General features: G+C 40.2%; 1 protein-coding gene across 2 annotated transcripts in view; it reads right to left on the bottom strand.

Annotated features, from left to right (window-relative positions):
* ndst3 (N-deacetylase/N-sulfotransferase (heparan glucosaminyl) 3) overlaps positions 1-17,523 on the bottom strand; it is a 986,629-nt gene that overhangs the window by 287,637 nt on the left and 681,469 nt on the right. The gene's annotated exons all lie outside the window — the stretch shown is intronic.

Below are 17,523 nucleotides of genomic sequence, written 5' to 3'. Positions count from 1 at the left end.
AAATACAAAAGAGCCCAAAATAGTTATACAGACTAGCTGTTTCACTAAAGGTCCAGTATTCCATGTGGTCTTGTACAACCAATTATAAGCCATTCTAAACAAACGTATTCTTCTTTCAATATGTTGAATGGATTTTATTTTAAATGATAATCTGGCTTTGCAAATGGTGCTTGACCACCTGTTTCCCTAAAATTGTTTGATTCTTCTTCAGAAAAAAAAGAAACAGAACATCATCTTTCATCTTCGTGATAAAAGTATTTCCATTAAAACCAAATCTTTCCAACTTTCCCACTTCCATTAAAATATTAAAAAAAGACATGAATTGATTTTTAGCTTTTTCTCAAAAATTTCAACATTTGGATTCAGAATCAGGTTTATAATATGATGTGTGATGTGTTAAACTGCAGCAGCATTATAGTGCAACCTCATGAAATAACTATAAATTACAATAAATAAAGAGTACAAAGGAAGGATTGATAAGGTAGTGTTCATGGGTTAGTCAACCATTCAGAAATCTGATGACAGAGGAGTAGAAACTGTTCCTAAATCATTGAATGTAGATCTTTTGGCTCTTGTACTTCCTCCTTGATGGCAGTACCAAGAAGATGGCATTGGTCAGACCGCATTTGGAGTATTGTGAGTACTTTTGAGCCACACCTCTAAGAATGGCCTTGGATAAATTCCAGAGGATTCCAGGAGTGAAAGGGTTAATGTATGAGGATTATTTGACAGGTTTGGGTCTGTACTCAATGGAGTTTATAAGAAGAAGGGGATCTCACTGAAACCTATTGAATGCTGAAAGACCTAGACAGACGTGGAGGGGATGTTTCACACTGTGGAAAAATCTAGGACCCTAGGACCAGAGGGCACCACCTGAGAAGGATATCCCTCCAGAAAAGAGGTAAGGGGGAAATTCTTTAGCCAGAGAATCTATGGTATTCATTGCTACAGACAGCTGTGGGTGTATTTAAAGTGGAGGTTGATAGGTTCTTGATTAGTAAGGGTGTCAAATGTTATAGGGAGAAGGCAGGAGATTGAGGTTGAGATGGAAAATAAATCAGTTATGATCAAATGGTGGAGCAAACTTAATGGGCCAAATGGCCTAAATCTGCTCCTATGTCTTATGGCCTTCCCTCCCTAATCATCCCACATCCCTTCAACACTCCACCACTCATCCACACACTAAGCATGATTTACAATTGCCAATAAACAGGCACATTTCTCTGTGCCTTCTGATTCATTAGTATTCTGTTCCGTGGAGGATGTGAAGATGGTTACAGGAATAAGGGGAAGTTGCGGCTCTTGAAGGATTCGTTGCTTTGACTTGGGTTTTCAGTTCATATATTTTAAGCTTGAAGTTAAATAAAACTGAAGAACTATCCAACTCCACGTACCCATGGATGTTTAAGGTCTTGCAAAGCTAACATAAATCACAAATCTCATGGACAGGGTTGACAGTTTCTAATAAAGAGGTACAATCAACAAGCTGTAGATTTTAGGCAATCGCAATGGAGAATACACATAGTATGTTTGACAATATATTTCTTTGTTTTGATGTGTGAAGTGACAAACATTTAATTTTTTCAGAAAGTGCTAAAGGTATTGAATTGCCAAGAGCAACCAGACTAAACATCATTTCAATCATACACCTGATAGAAGAGTAATAAGTTTATTAGGTGAGCATGAGATTGTAGAAAATCCACATTTCAGCTTTCTACAAAGGATCTGACTCATGTAGCATTTTAATGAGACTATCAGGCACCGAGGAACAAATCTGTCTGCATCATCTCCAAATTCCCATTACTGCTTTTAGCTCCCATTGTTCCCATAGCCTGGAGAAAGGCACAATTTTAATTTATATTTGTTCAACATGGTAGTTCCAAAATGCAAGAAACAGCATTCCCTTTATAATTGAAAATCTAACATTCAGCTGAATTGGACAACCTAGCAAAATATTTCTCCTCATAATAATTTAACAGCTAACAGCTGCTCCCATTCAGTTCAGTTATCAGGCTTCACAGTCAGTAGTTAACCATACTCATGCAAGTTAAAGTGAAACAGATGTAACATTCAGGAAAGGCAGCTCAGATACAACAACACATCAAATACCATTAGTTCATCCTCACTTAGGAGTCATTGGGCAAAATTTCCTTTGTGGGCTTTTTGTAATGGAATTATGCAAAATTCATGAAGTTTGGGATTATTATATAATATTACACATAACCAGAGATTCTCCAAGTAAGGTCTCTGAGTAAAGGATACTACTTGACAAGAATACACTAAAAAATTACAGTCTGCTTACTTCTCTGACTGTGTTCCCTATATGCATCATTCCTTCTCTTATAATATCTGACCAAAAGGTCAACATGATAAGGCATAGTTTCTATCAGTATAGACCTGCAATTGGTGTTCAATAAGTTGGATAACAGTGATCTCTGTTAGAGTTAGAGTATGTACTTTATGTTACCTGCTTAACAATAAAGGTCCAGGAACAGCTGAAAGATTGCTATATTAATTTATCTAGGATAGTGGTGTATATTGGTAGTCCGGGTTGAGGTGTTTGAAGTTGCAGTGTTCACCGAGCTTGGCAATTAGCTTGCAGACGTTTCATCACCAGTCCAGGAGTCATCCTTAGTGCGCAGTCATTGGTGTTTCTCTCTGTGGGTGCTCATGTTTATACAGGCCACTGTTCACTTGCCTCGGTCCTGACGGTCAATTGATCTTTGAATTCTATTGGCTCCTGTTTCTTTGGCTCTTAGGGGTTTGTAATGGTGTCTGTTTTGATATGTTTATTCATAAAGTTATATGAAGAGAACCAGATTTCTAAAATATTTCATGCCTGCTTTGTGTTTGCCTGCGCCAGAACCTCCACGGTGTCCCAGTTAAAGTGGTGTCCTTGGTCTTCATGTATCGAGATCAGCGACGGTGGATTATGTCTCCGTATCATCAATCTGTGTTCCTGGAAATGAATTGAGAGTTTACGTCCTGTCTGGCCCTTTGTCAGATACTCTTGATGTAGGGCCAAGTTGCTATTTCAATGCATGTTGAGTAAGGTCTGCAGAACTTCTCTCCTTAGGAAGCATCACCTGATGAAATTCCATGGGTAACTGATGCTCTGGAGCACTTTGGAAAAGTGCTTCTCTTCCCCAGCCTGAAGTTTGGTGGTGTTGCAGTGTGCTTGTGCTCTCTTAAATAAGGTGTGAATGCAGCTTTTCTTGTGGCAGGCTGGGTGATTGTTATGGTAGTTCAATACTTGGTCCATGTGTATACCATTCAGGTAGACGGATGCCTCTAATGTTCTTCACACAACAAGTACATCCAGGAACGTGAGTCAATTGCTACTTTGCCCAACCACACACAACCTTGCCCTACACCCAGAATATTTCGGAAATGATAGTTCAACTGCTCAAACCTCACAGTATCACAACTACTGACAAATCAATGACAAACCAACCAGCTTGTCTCAAAAACACAATCTGGCGGTACAGAGACATGATCCACTGTTGCTGATCTCGATACATGAAGATCAAAGACACCACTTTAACCGGGGCAGCGCTGGGGTTCTGGCACAGGCAAACACAAAGCAGGCACGAGAATTTTTTGAAGTGTGGTTTTCTTCTGACCACTCCATAATCAAACATATCCCTATCTACAAACATAGACACCATCTACGAATGCCTAAAAGTCAGAAGAAACACAGGCCAACAGAACTCAAAGATCAGCTGAAGGGGTAGTCCATCAGGATGGAGGCGTGGACGGGGGGGGGGGGGGGGGGCTATATAAATGCAAGAAAGCCCAGACAGAAACACCAACCACCGTGCGTTGAAGATGTCACCTCGATGATGAAATGTAATGCAAGCTAATTGCTATGCTCGGCAAACCTGCAACATCAAATATTCATTTATCTGTTCTTCTCTGCCTGCCTTTCAAGTAAAGTCAGGACACTTTCTCCGCAATCACAGATACCTTTATATTTCCATGTGTGCGTATTTCATGTGGCCCATAGCTGCTAGATACTGTCAACAAAAAGGCACAATGACTTGCCCTGTGCTAATGGATAAGGTGGCAGCCAAGGTCAAATATTGTTGCATTAGCTCAGTTTGAAACTACTACATTTCATGACAATAAGCTGTGATCTTCAGCTCAAATGCATTTAACAATATAATGGGGAATAAGTGCCTGAAAATGGACAGAGGAAATTCAACAATTGGTTAACCTACACCTTGTTGACCCAGGACTGGCAGAATGAACACATGACACATGCTTTTTACAATTATTGTCACAATTAAGATGAATAGAACCAGAGAGCAGGAAGGGCAACAACAAACAAAGGAGTCACTGATGTTAATTGCAGTCACACCATTCCATTTAAAGTTTAAACAGGTGATCTCCATTGTGTTTTGGTTTTCACAATTAATGGAAGTGAATGTATCAATAAGTGCATTTGGTCAAAGATGTGGAGTCAAGGGATATGTGGAGAAGGCAGGAACGGGGAACTGATTGTGGATGATCAGCCATGATCATAGTGAATGGCGGTGCTGGCTCGAAGGGTCGAATGGCCTACTCCTGCACCTATTGTCTACTGTCTATTGAAATAAGGACTGAGCAGTCTCTATACTGTACTTTTCTAGTACTGCAGATAGGGCCTTACTGGAAATGAAAAGGGGTGGTCATGTAACAAGTACCTGTCATGCAGGCTGTCTGCCAGGAAATGCAGCGAGTAGATGGAGGTGGATACCTGGAGCCAATCACTGAAGACATTGATAAGGCTTTTTATGGCATTGGTCAGACCACTCTTGGAATATTGTGAGCTGTTGTGGGCCCCTTATCTAAGAATATGAGAAGTGTTTGATAGCTCTGGGTCTGAACATGTTGAAGTTTGTAACAATGTGATGGTGGGGGGGGGGGGTGTGGTTGGATCTCATTTAAACTAATTGAATATTGAAAGGTGTAGATAGAGTGGATGTGGAGAAGATGTTTCCAATAGTGGAAGAGTCAAGTACCAGAGGGCACAGCCTCAGAATAGAGAATGGAGATGAGGAGGAGTTTCTCTAGCCAGAGGGTGATGACTCTGTGGAATTCATTGTCACAGATGACATGGACGCCAAGTCTTTGGGTATATTTAAAGCAGAGCTTGGAAAGTCCTTGGTCAGTCATGGCAGCAAAGATTATGGGGAGAAGGTAGGAGGGATAATAAATCTGCCATGATAGAATAGTGGGACAGACTCAATGGACTGAATGGACTAGTTATGCTCCTCTGTCTTGTGTTTTAATGTCGGCTGGAAATTTTTCGATAAACTTACAGATGTAGGCGAGTTCAGCAAAAAGATTTTTCAGATGTACAATGCAATGCAGTCCCTTCCCTCACTTATCAATAATCATTAGCAGTACTCATATCCAACATTAACAGCTACTGTAGCCTCATACAACAGTACTGCTTCAGTATACCTATATACTTATCAATATTCTCCATGACTGATGACTAAATTTCATTGCCTTTTGCAGGAAAAGTAGCACATGCTCATCACTAACAGCAGCAGATAACTGGCAGGAGCAACTTTCTCCTTATCCCCATGAAACAGATAGAATTACCTTCAACTGGAACTTTCTAGACTGAGACTGTAGCCAATTGTAGGGCTGAAACTAAAAATATGATGCTATTAAAACACCTTGTCTTCACCTTCATTGAGTGTTAACCCCCCCCCCCCACCCCATCGTCCAGTCTCTTGTGATTGACAGGCTGACAATCATGCATGCACGCACCCCTTTCCCTCTCACCACTCTGCCCTTGCCTCTTTCTCCTTTTAGCAATATGGCAGAGTAACATTGCAAGAGTGACCCAAAAGACACATCATCCTAACTGTCTATGTAATAAACTTTAGTTACACACTTAGTGATTTAAAGCTCAGGATAAAATAATACAGAAGTTAGTACCGTGATTGAAACTACTTAAAGTTATAAAGTTAGTATAGGTAAACAAAGGTTGGGTGAAACTGTTAGTGACAATATGGTGAACTTAATGTACTTAATAGTTAAAATATTATAGCTTTAGCACTATGAATTTTGGAAAAGATATTGTGACAGATTTGCACAATGAACAGAATTTTACAACTTCACTCAGTCCCTGCAATGGTAGCAATACAACACTCTGACGCAATTTCAGTAAAATACGACGGCTCATCGGGCAAGTACAGTGCCAGGTAGTGAAGATATCCCATGTAAAGATGCTTGGATTCTTGGTTGAAGAGATTTGTGCACCTTTCAGTTGTGTCCTCAAAGCGAAGTGACAAATCAAGACAGCACTAACACGAAAGAACACCAGAATGCACAGTACAGAAGCAGTCTCTTGGCCCATGAAGTCTGTGTTGAACACTGTGTCATATTAAACTAATTCTCTCCTGTCTGCATATGACTGATGCCCCTTCTTTCCCTGCATACTCACGTGTCTATCTAAAAGCCCTTTCAATCCCATTGTTGTATTTGCTTCCACCACTTCCTTAGGCAGCCTCTTTCAGGTAGCTGTGTAAAAACAACGTGCCTTGTGCATGACCTTTAAATCAATCAATCAATCAATCTCTCTCTCTCTCTCTCTCTCTCTCTCTCTCTCTCTCTCTCTCTCTCTCTCTCTCTCTCTCTCTCTCTCTCTCTCTCTCTCTCTCTCTCTCTCTCTCTCTCTCTCTCTCTCTCTCTCTCTCTCTCTCTCTCTCTCTCTCTCTCTCTCTCTCTCTTCTCTCTCTCTTCTCTCTCTCTTCTCTCTCTCTCCTCTCTCCCCCCCCCCCTTTCTCCCCCCCCCCCTTTTCTCCCCCCCCCCTCCATCTCCATCTCCATAAATGCATGTCCTCTAATATTTGACACTTATGCCCTGGGGACAAGATTCTGACTGTCTCACAACATCTGGGTACAACGATTGGGAAAGGTTTAGAAGGCTTTGAGAAAATGCTGGCTTATTGTACTGGTTTGAATGGACAGTTGGGCTAACAATGTTGTTTCCATGCTTTAAGACTCTATGATCTACCCTACCTATTCCTGCCGTAATTTTATAAAAAGTTATAAAACATCTGGCCAGATTGTGTTCTTGGTATGTCTTTAACACTTACATTAGACTATTGTTTATTGACTACAGCTCCACCTTCAAAAGTATAAGTCCAAGCAAGTTCATCTGCAAACTTAACACTTCATTTTTCAACTGGATCCTCGATTCACTGACCAACAGATCATAAACAGTAAGGTTAGGCAGAAATATCTCAACAACGATCAACTGCAACAGTGGTACTCCACAAGCCTTCTACTCTATTCCCTGCGCACTCACAACTCCGCAGTCAAACTCTGCTTGAACTCCATCTACAAGTTTGCATACGATACCACCAATAAGGAGACAGAACCTTACATAGGTATCATGTCAACAACCTTTCCAATAATGTCAACAAACAACAGCACTAGTCATGGACCTTCCTGTTAACATCTCACTGGTGCCTCGACTTCCTCAGAAAGCTAAGGAAAGTTTGCAATCCCCATCGACTCTCACTCACCAAATTTTAACAAAGCACCACAGAAAGCATCTTGTTCAGATGCAATAATCGTTTGTTATGACATCTCCTCTGCCCATGACCACAGGAAACTGCAGAAAGTTGTGGACATCACAGAAATCAGTCTCCCCTCCATTGCTTCTGTGTACACTTTCTGCTGCCTAGGTAAAGTAGCTAGTATAAACAAAGACCCCACTCAACCAAGGCATTTGTTCTTCTCTCCCTCCCAGTGGACAGAAGATACAAAAGCCTTAAAGCAGGTACCACCTGGCTCAAGGACAGCTACAATTCTGCTGTTACAAAGACTACTGAACGTCTTGTATGACAAGATGGACCCTTGGCCTCACATTCTATCTCATTATGACCTTGCACTTTATTGTCTATCTGCACTTCCTCTGTAACTGAAACATTTTATTCTGCACTGCTATCGTTTTACCCTGTACCAACTTGAGCTGGTGTTGTAATGAATTGATTTGTATGAACAATATGCAAGACAGGTTATGCAAGACCTCCCAGTCTCCACCAGCTAACAGGAATCACCTGCCACTGGTTTCCAGTTCATTACCTCTAGTCAATTTAAACCCAGCTCCTCACCCACAGCCCTCGTTTGCTCATCGAACCAGCCAGCCTCAAACAGTTGCTCCTTGCCATCAGTCACTGTCTCTCAGGACATGTGGCAATGGCAAACTAATTGAAACTTCTCCCAGGCCTCCCCTCCGTCTCCGGTGGAAACGTTGTCTGACTTCCCTTGATACTTCATACACTCGATTCCAGGCAAGATCCTGGTAAACCAAGTCTGTACCCGCTCTAAAGGTTCCCACAATGGGGCAACCACAACTGCACACAATTTGCCAAGCATGACCTAAACCAAAATTTTACTTGGCTGCAACATGAACCAGGTACAAAGAGAAGAGAGAGCAGTGGTGGAGAATTCCATTCGTACACATAGCCAGACATGATGCAGAGAACATCCAGTAAATATCACTCAATATATGTGGCCTGCAGCTAAACCTGAACAACTGTCATCAGGGCTCTGGATACCAGTGTCGAATTGTGGCCTGGAGGGAGTCCTGGCATTTTAGCCATCTGTGCACCAAGACATAACTGTCAAGCCTGCATGGGCAGGCACCTCCCAGTCTCCACCAGCTAACAGGAATCACCTGCCACTAGTTTCTAGTTCATTACCTCTAGTCAATTTAAACCCAGCTCTCACCCACAGCCCTCGTTTGCTCATCGAACCAGCCAGCCTCAACCAGTTGCTCCTTGCCATCAGTTACCATGTTCCCTGTAAGTTTAGCATCTGTTCTCTTTGTTTTGTGGTCCCTTGTGTTTTACTACTTTACCATTTGTAATTAAAGTTATCACTTACTATTAAGTCATCTCCGCAGCACTGCCTTTGGGTCAAGCCTCCTCCACATTTCCTGACAAGGTGAGAGAAGCAGTGACTGACCAGGTAGTGTTTGCTTGCCTAGTGGAATTTGCCTATTGACATGAGAACACGATCCAGAAGCAGTAGCAACCTGCTACCCTCCTCACCACTCTCAATCTCAATACAACCAGTCCTCTCTCAGAGCGTCAGACTCCAGTTCCCAATCGCTTCGACAGATCTCCAAACTAATGCCGCAAATGCCCGTCCCAGTGTGACTTGTACTTTGAGCTCCAGCTATCTCTGTATTTTATGGGCCAAGCCAAGAATGCCTTTGAAATCTTTCTTAGCTAGCTGAACTCTGACCTTGGCCACTGCTCACTGGGAAAATAAGTGCCATTTGCAACAGATATGAGGATTTCACCCCTGAGATATGCCATGGAAGGGAGGCAGCAGATTGGATACTTCACCCACATAAAGGCTCTCGTTTGGTGCTGGATTACACTGTGGGATTCAATACCCTCATGGCAGAGTATAGCTGCAATGCAGAAGTGCTGCTGACCCATTACCATCGAGGCCTCTCGAAGTGCTTGAAAGATGAACTGTCTGACTGACCTTGAAAGCCACATCACTCCGGCCCTTCACGTTGACAATTGTCACATACCACGACCTTGACATTGTCAGCCAGAACTATTTCAGGCTGCAAGACCTTCCTCAGGAACGCCTCCAGAACCCAGGCAAGTAAACAGAGCTTCTTTAATGGCCCAAGAGCACAACTGTTGAAGGAAAAACAGCTTATGTGTCTACTTCCAACGCATCAAATGTCCTCTGCATCTGGGAAATGGCACCACCAGACAGAGATGAGGAGCCTTCCACCTGGTAAGCTCCCAGCGGCCCCCTCATCCCAGCATCATAGCCCAACTCACACTCCCTGTTCTTCTCCACACCGTGACAGCTCTACGCGCACAGGGCTCTGGTAGATACTGGCACAGCAGGCAACTTTCTGGGCCTGACAGTGTGTGTGCAGCTTGGACTCCCTACTGAGCCCATCTCTCACCCCTTCTTCATCGTGGCCATTGACAGACATCCCTTGGGGTCTGGAATGGTCAGAGTGAGCACACAGACTGTGCACGTGAGTGTCATGAGTCCATCCACAGCCCTTGTTAACTCACCAAACTAAATTGCCTCAATCAGTCACTCCTATTGCCTTGTTGCATTAAGTATCTGTTCACTCGTGTTTTATGGCTTGTTATTTTGCAGTCTATTCTTCATTATCACTCACCACTAACTCGTCTCCACTGCTCTGCTTTTGGGCAAGCGTCCTCTACATTTCCTGACAATAACAAGGACGACAGAGATGCCACTCTCAGGGAAGTGGCATAGGCTCCTGAGGATGTAAATCCTGTGATCCCAGCATTGCCACCTAACCCATGCCACTGCTATTACCTGTCATTCAGTCAATCAAGATCGTTGGCATGCCTAGATGGTGAAATCACAGCCCAGATGCTCAGCACCGAACTCCAAGAAAGTATTTTATTCTTATATTTTCTGACAACATAGGAGACCATTTGGCACCTCTGCTGGCTCTCCTGTATTATTTCCCTGCCACCTTCTGGCCTCCATTCAGATAGGGGCCTCCCATTATGTAGCACACAATACAGGAAATCTCAAGCCCTATTTGAGTAAATAATGTTCAATGTGCAGTAATTCAAGTTTACTCTATCTCATTGTGTGTGTGATAGCAAAGGTTCGTTTCTCAACAGGGTGCTGGCGTGTCTGGGTTGTATAGCAGAGTCACAGACTATGTGGTCACAGAAAATAGTTTGTTGTCCACTTCAAGTGGATTTCTGAGTTGGCATGCAGTGCCTACAAAGTGATGGGTGTTCTTAATGTTACCATGGCCTTCTACTTCCTTTGAGCTCCTTTACAAGGAAGAATAAGATACGTTCATCCGTCTTGAAAAAGAAATCATCTGTGACTCCCCACCCCACTGAAACCTGACTGAATTATTTATTATTCCTCCAGCTGTAACCCTTTCCACCTGCATCCTTAGGAAGTTCTCCTCTTCTGTATACCATCTAGATATTCTTCCTGTTATGTAATGTATCGATAGTAATCACTCTAAAAATTGAGCAAAATGCAGGAGCAACTGGGTACCACAGAACCCTTAAAGTCAGCACCATCTTCTTGAGCTTTGGAACACCAGACCCTTGGCACAAAAGAAGCTTGGAGGCTTAGCAACTAAGCCATAAGTAATTGTTGAGCTCTATAAATAGAAAGAGATCTCTCCCACTGTCACATATTAATGGAGGATGTTTGCATTCCAGTTTTGTGGGCACTATGGTGGCTGATAAGGTTAATATAGGAACCACAGACTCTTCCACCGTCAGATATGAGAGTTGGTAGTGGTCATTTACTGACATTGTTATTTGACTATTTCTAACCAATGAATGTATCATGAATACAACACGTTCCAATGTTTGATACAGATGTATGTGTGGAAATCAGATTCCTACAGAACAAATCAGCAGGCATTTCACACAAACAACAGGTACTGCAGAGATTAATTCTACAACCAATATCCTTTCTATAAAAGTACAGCTTTATTTTGGTAAAATGAAGCAATAAAGCTTTCATATCAGAGTGATTATATTTAGAATTTCAGAAAGGTTTCTTCAAATCAACTTGGATTTCTTTTTCATAGTTCTTTAATACTGCTGCAATATCCTGCTACATTGAATTTCAACTTCCCCGCATAACCAATATACCACAATTTAAATGATTACTACTAAACTCAGCAATGAACTAAACACTATTTCTAAAAGTTGAAATAAGACACAATGCAACACAGTAAAACAATTATTCTTTCAGTGAAATTGAAGTGCCCATAGAACTGGTAAATACCAATTACTCATGCAAAAATGCAGCAAACAACACTCTGGAGAAATAACAGTATCAGAAGATATTGAGAGTGACTCAAAACATTGTAATTTATAGAGAAAGTGAACTAATTCCGTAGGTTCAACACACCTTTATATTTCACAGACTCCTGGATTATATTCTTTCTTTCAACACTAGAGGGCAACTGTTCCCAATGTTAACAGGACACCAAAATGGAAAACTATAACCAGAAAACCCCTCCCACTCCGGAAATGCCTTGGAAATAAATTTAAAACGTACATTAATGTAGCTTAAACAAAGCATCGGCCTGGAGATTTTAAGAAATTTATTTTGCAGAGGCAGTTTAGACATACAGTTCAGTGATGACTATTATCTTTGAGTAGTAGATATCACTTCATTTTAATTTTAAACCTTTAAACAAATTACCTGTAAAATTATTCAAACTAACTCAAAGAACAGAAAAAAAGGAAAATGCTTATTAATTATTATAAGTGATGCAAAATAAACTATTTATGTTTTAATAGATTTTACTAAGGTTACCCATTTTCCTTCTCTTTCTCAATCTCCTTCACCAAAACACATAACTTACCAAAATAGTTGTGTATGATTGAATTGTCTGAAAGGACCATGTCGATAAAAGGAATACTTTCATATATCACCTCATCAAGTCACATTCTGAAATATAATTCTTGTGTGTAGGGACATTTGAAATGGTAACCTTCACACATCAAAATTGTACAAAGAGTATCTGTTTTGGTGGTGTAGGGGTCATGCAAATGTTAGCCAGGCCAGGGTCCAGCTTATGTTTATCTAGGATCAGCTTCATGTCTCATTGTAAATGATTGCTACTGACATTGCCACTTACATATTGAATTTTCAGAACCTAGAGTGGAAACAGAATCCAATATTAAGATGTAACTTCCTTTAATTAAGACAAGCACTTTATGGAATGTTGAACATTGGAACATATCACTATATAGTAAAGCAACACACAAAACGCTGGAGGAACTCAGCAGGCCAGGCAGCATCCATGGAAAAGTGTACAGGGCCGAGGCTCTTCATCAGGACTTCAAGAGATTTCTCTTGTTTGTGATTGGACTACATAGTAACTTACTATTTCCTTCAGAAAATGTTTTCTATTTCGATGGGGTGGGAGAGATTGTTATCAGTTTTAGTTATTTCTGTTGTTTCAAAGGTACCAAACTAACAAATTTCGGAAAGGTGAAGAAAACACCACCCAATAAACAGTTAATATTCCACTACTTGCAGTTTACAATGTTTACCATGCAGCCCACACAACCACAGTAACAACAGCGGGTATCCATATTCTCATTTTTAATAATAGCTAAAATATAGTGAAGCCAAATTTAACACACTTTTGATTCAAGCAAACTCCCCAGTTTTATATCAGATGGAAGCCTGGTTTGGTGGATTTGGTTTTTTTGTGTTTTGGATCTATTACATTTGATAAGGTTCTTCAGTGGAAAAAAGTTTATTTCAACTAAGACCCTGAAATGATATAAGGTAAACCTCTTGAATATATGGAATTTAAAAAAGCAGGAGATGTTGGAATAAATGGGATTACTTTCTCTGGTATTTTGCCTCAAAATCTGACTTATTTTTAATAAATACACAAATAACATTTGAAAGGATTACAACTGAAACAATTGAGGCAAATAAATTCACCATTTGTGTACAAGTGATCCACATCGCAATTTAAGTCTCTTGATGCTTTGATAATAAATGTTGCAATAGAGCCTAACTTTGGTACTTGATGATTTTGTGATGAACTAGTGGTTTGTGGGAACAAATTAAAAGATATCCTTTTTGTAACAGCATTTCTTCTGAGTTTTATATTCTCCATTTTTGCAGAGCAATATAAGTCATTACTGCCTCACTTTGGTACGTTAGGGAAATCCCTTAGCACTTTCAATGAAATTTATGCCATTCACTGTTTGCTAGAAAACAGCTCTCTGCCTGGTTACACAAACAAGATGCAACTCTAAAGTGCATTTATATAGATGGACTGCAGCTTAATTAATTTACCTGACCTTTCCATACACACTCAAATTTTAAAGTCGCCAACAAACAATAGCTCACTTCAGAATTCATCTGCCATATTCCAAAATGAACTTTTCAGCATTTTCTGACTCCCTGCGACCACTATCTGTACTATCTTACCAGAAGAAGAATAGCATTGGTAACCTCTAACATCAAATGTGGGTGTAAAGGGTTCAAGCTTTCTGCAAGCCATGCAAATCTGTAATACTCTGACATTGCTGGCAACTTCAATAGACTCAGCAGAGAGAATCCGCAAATAGAAGTGACATGTGCTTTGAAAAAAAAGTTGAGGCATTTCAATAGCATGGTTTGATGCATTCTGTACTACCTGACTCTGGTCTAACCAAATGCTTTCTGATGCTACCAGTCACCGGCACTGGCTGAATGCAGAACTGCCTGTTCCTTGGCTACTTTAAAAAGGAAATAATTGTTGTTCAGAATCTGGGTGTACAGTTTTGTATAATGGCTCTCCATCCTTTGTGAATACAGTTTCAATTATTAATGATGAATGATGAATCAGCTGTCATCCGTTCATACTGCTCTAATATTAAGAACACGAGATTCTGCAGATGCTGGGAAACCAGAATAATGCACGCACAAAATGCTGGATTTTGATTAAGGACCTCGGTCCGAAATGTGAACTATTTATTTCCCTCTGTTGATGCTGCCTGACTTGTTGAGTTCCCACAGCATTTTGTGTGTGTTGCTCAAATATTAAGAAGCAGGTTACCTCCAACATAATTTAAACACATCAGATGTAAATACCACTTGTTTGTGGTAGCATCATTGAAACTGAACAATGTCCCAACACTGTCAGCAGGTGAAAATAAAAGCAATACTTTCACCTAAAAGGGAAACAACATTCTTTAAAAAGTTTACTTAACATTCCAAGGGAGCAGGAAAAAGTTCCAAAAGACTTTGGTGATCTTTTAATGATGAAATGGGCATTGTTTAGCATAGAAGCACTAATGATATTTTAATATTTTCAAAGCAAATCCAAGTTATTTTAAAATGTGTTATTGAAACTGTAACAGAAAGCATAGAATTCCACAATGTACATAAAGATTGCTTAAGCTGTTTGTAAAGTGCTCTTAATTTCTGATTTGCAGTTAGCGGCAGTGGTTTCCTTGTGCGATATTCTCTACCTAGCTCATGTCAGAATGGTAATGAATCAAAATCCCTGTCACTAGTTCAAGTTAATCAGTTGCACAGGTTTTACTCATTTTAAGCTGCAGTGTGATAAGAGCACTTGGACAACTCCTTTATATATTTGAGCAGTCAATACTTGAAGCAGCCTCTTAGATATTTGGCCAATGCTCTGTGGCACCTTGACAACTGCTTTTTAGTACATTTGATCATTTATTTATTACTCAGTGTAGTATCTCCATGTACCTGCGCTTTTCAGATGTCCCAACTATTGCAATTTATCAAAATATGTGATTGTTCAGCATCAGGAGGATAAACCCCATACCACAGTAACCTGCTACTTTCAAAAAGTTAACTCCTCCCTTCTCTATCTATAAGTGGTTACCGAGGTCAGTTTTATTTTGCAAAGTGCTTTAGAGAGTACACTATATCACAATGTACCTGAAACTCCTGCTTAACATACAGAATATTATCACTTTACTCCGCTCGAGCAAGGAAATTATTTAAACCGTCTGGGTTTAATCTTACTTTATTTTTGCATTGCCTGCAATAATCTTTCCTAGGCTTTAATACAATGCAGGATTATGAAGATTTGCATGCTCGCTGTCATTTTTATTTTTCACCATCCCCCTCCAAACTTCTCCACCCACCCAACCACTGAATCAACAGGAATTGAATGAAGCCAGAGCAGAACAGGTCTATGACAAGCACTGGGAAGGTTACAGAGTTATGTTTAAAGTGCGGTTTTGTACAGATGATGTTAGTTTGTCCAAACTGTGCTAACTGATTCAGTACTACGACTATTCTCTGAGAAATTAACGGTGTAACAATTAGCTTCAACCATTTCCTTCTGAACTGTTAAAATTAAGCATGCTGTGTTCTCTATGATAGTACATAAGTAGGCATTTTTTCAAGATTTTGTATTTTTATTGACAATGCAATGTTATACTTGATACCATTTTTAAGCAGAGTGGATTTGTGCTTTCTGTAAATACAGCAGAATTTAAACAATTACCCTGAATGCTGCACATGCCTAACATTCTACATTAGAAACTAAGAATGGAAAATTTAAATAATCTATTATCGAATATTAAAATTGTTTATTTTTCTTTCTGTTCTTCGAACTAGAATGCTCCAGTTGTATTGTACTGGTATATTTTTTTAAAAAAGCAAGCAAGGTACTTACAAAAGAGTTTTGTGTAAAATAATTGAAAGAAAGCAGGATGTTCATTGCTGAAACAGTTGCACTGTTGGAGAGATTCAGAGCTCTCCTTTGTCAGGCGCTTGCTGAGATAAGTGATCAACAGCAGTTTCCAAGGCATTCAGGAAATACCCCTAAGCATTTAAACCTTAGATTTAATAATTTAGCTCACCACATTTCACACCAAAACTGCCACTTTATGTTCTCTGCTCGAACAGCTGCACACAGAAAACCCTTAAACATCCCACAACTCCTGTGATTCGACACTTGGTAACTCAGTCACATTCTATACCGTCCCTCTTTGAGACTCACCCAGCCGGAATGGTTTAATGCTCTATTCAAGATTATGTTCATTGCAATCTCTTCTTTGACACAAGGATTATAGCAGGGCACATTTTGCTGCAAACAAGGTCCACTTCATCACGACAGAACAGCAACAGCGGTGATCCCTCCTTCATCTGAAGCAAGTCTGTCGCTGCTACATGGAAGTCAGTAGAAATAGCTGTAAAGCAGTGTGATTGACAGAAACAGCCAATTCTCCCGGCTAATCATTGTAAAGACCTTCAAGGACTAGGAGCCATTTTGGTGTCATCCAGATAGTGGGTTGTTACACATGAATACATTCTGTTCTGAGCTAATTCAGTGTTCGACTGAATTCCACTCAGTCAAGTGATTGATTGGAAACTCCCGAAGGATCTTCAGATCTGCCACAATGCACTTGCGCGAGAAAGTGCCATCCTTTCAGATCAGACTCACGACAGGCACAGGAGTAAAATATCATGTGCTACTACAGATGCTGGGAACTGAAGATGTCACAAACAAGCCTTTATTTTATTTAAAAACACAATCACCACAGTTTCTTTGGTCTGTTAGATCTGTTGCCAATTCTTGTGGGAACATAATTAAGAAAATACTTAGCAAAGACAGTGGCTATCTTGTTTTCACACACAATCTCATACAGCTGAAACACATTCCAGGGTCAGGGGCTGAATGTATTTCCCATGCATTTGTGATCAATCTGAAGTGCTTCTATGGAAAATAATATTTCTAACAATTGCTTTAATTATTAACGCATCTGTATTGTGAACTGAACTCTTAGTTTAGCTACATGCTTTTTCAGCAAATCTGCTATGATTTATACATCATGTTTAAAATACATTATAAATAGATATTGACTTTCCACGGAGCAGAAAAACACAGAACTTTAAAACAATGCAACATCAAAATTTACCAACTGTCTAAACGTTCAAGAATGTTTCCAACAGCATAGGAGTAAATGTATAGAGTTAAAAACATATCAAATGCTGCCAGGCAGTAAGTTG

This window comes from Hemitrygon akajei, chromosome 13 (assembly GCF_048418815.1).
Source record: "Hemitrygon akajei chromosome 13, sHemAka1.3, whole genome shotgun sequence".
Classification (NCBI taxonomy): Eukaryota; Metazoa; Chordata; class Chondrichthyes; order Myliobatiformes; family Dasyatidae; genus Hemitrygon; species Hemitrygon akajei.
This window is presented reverse-complemented; position numbering and strand designations above follow the sequence as displayed.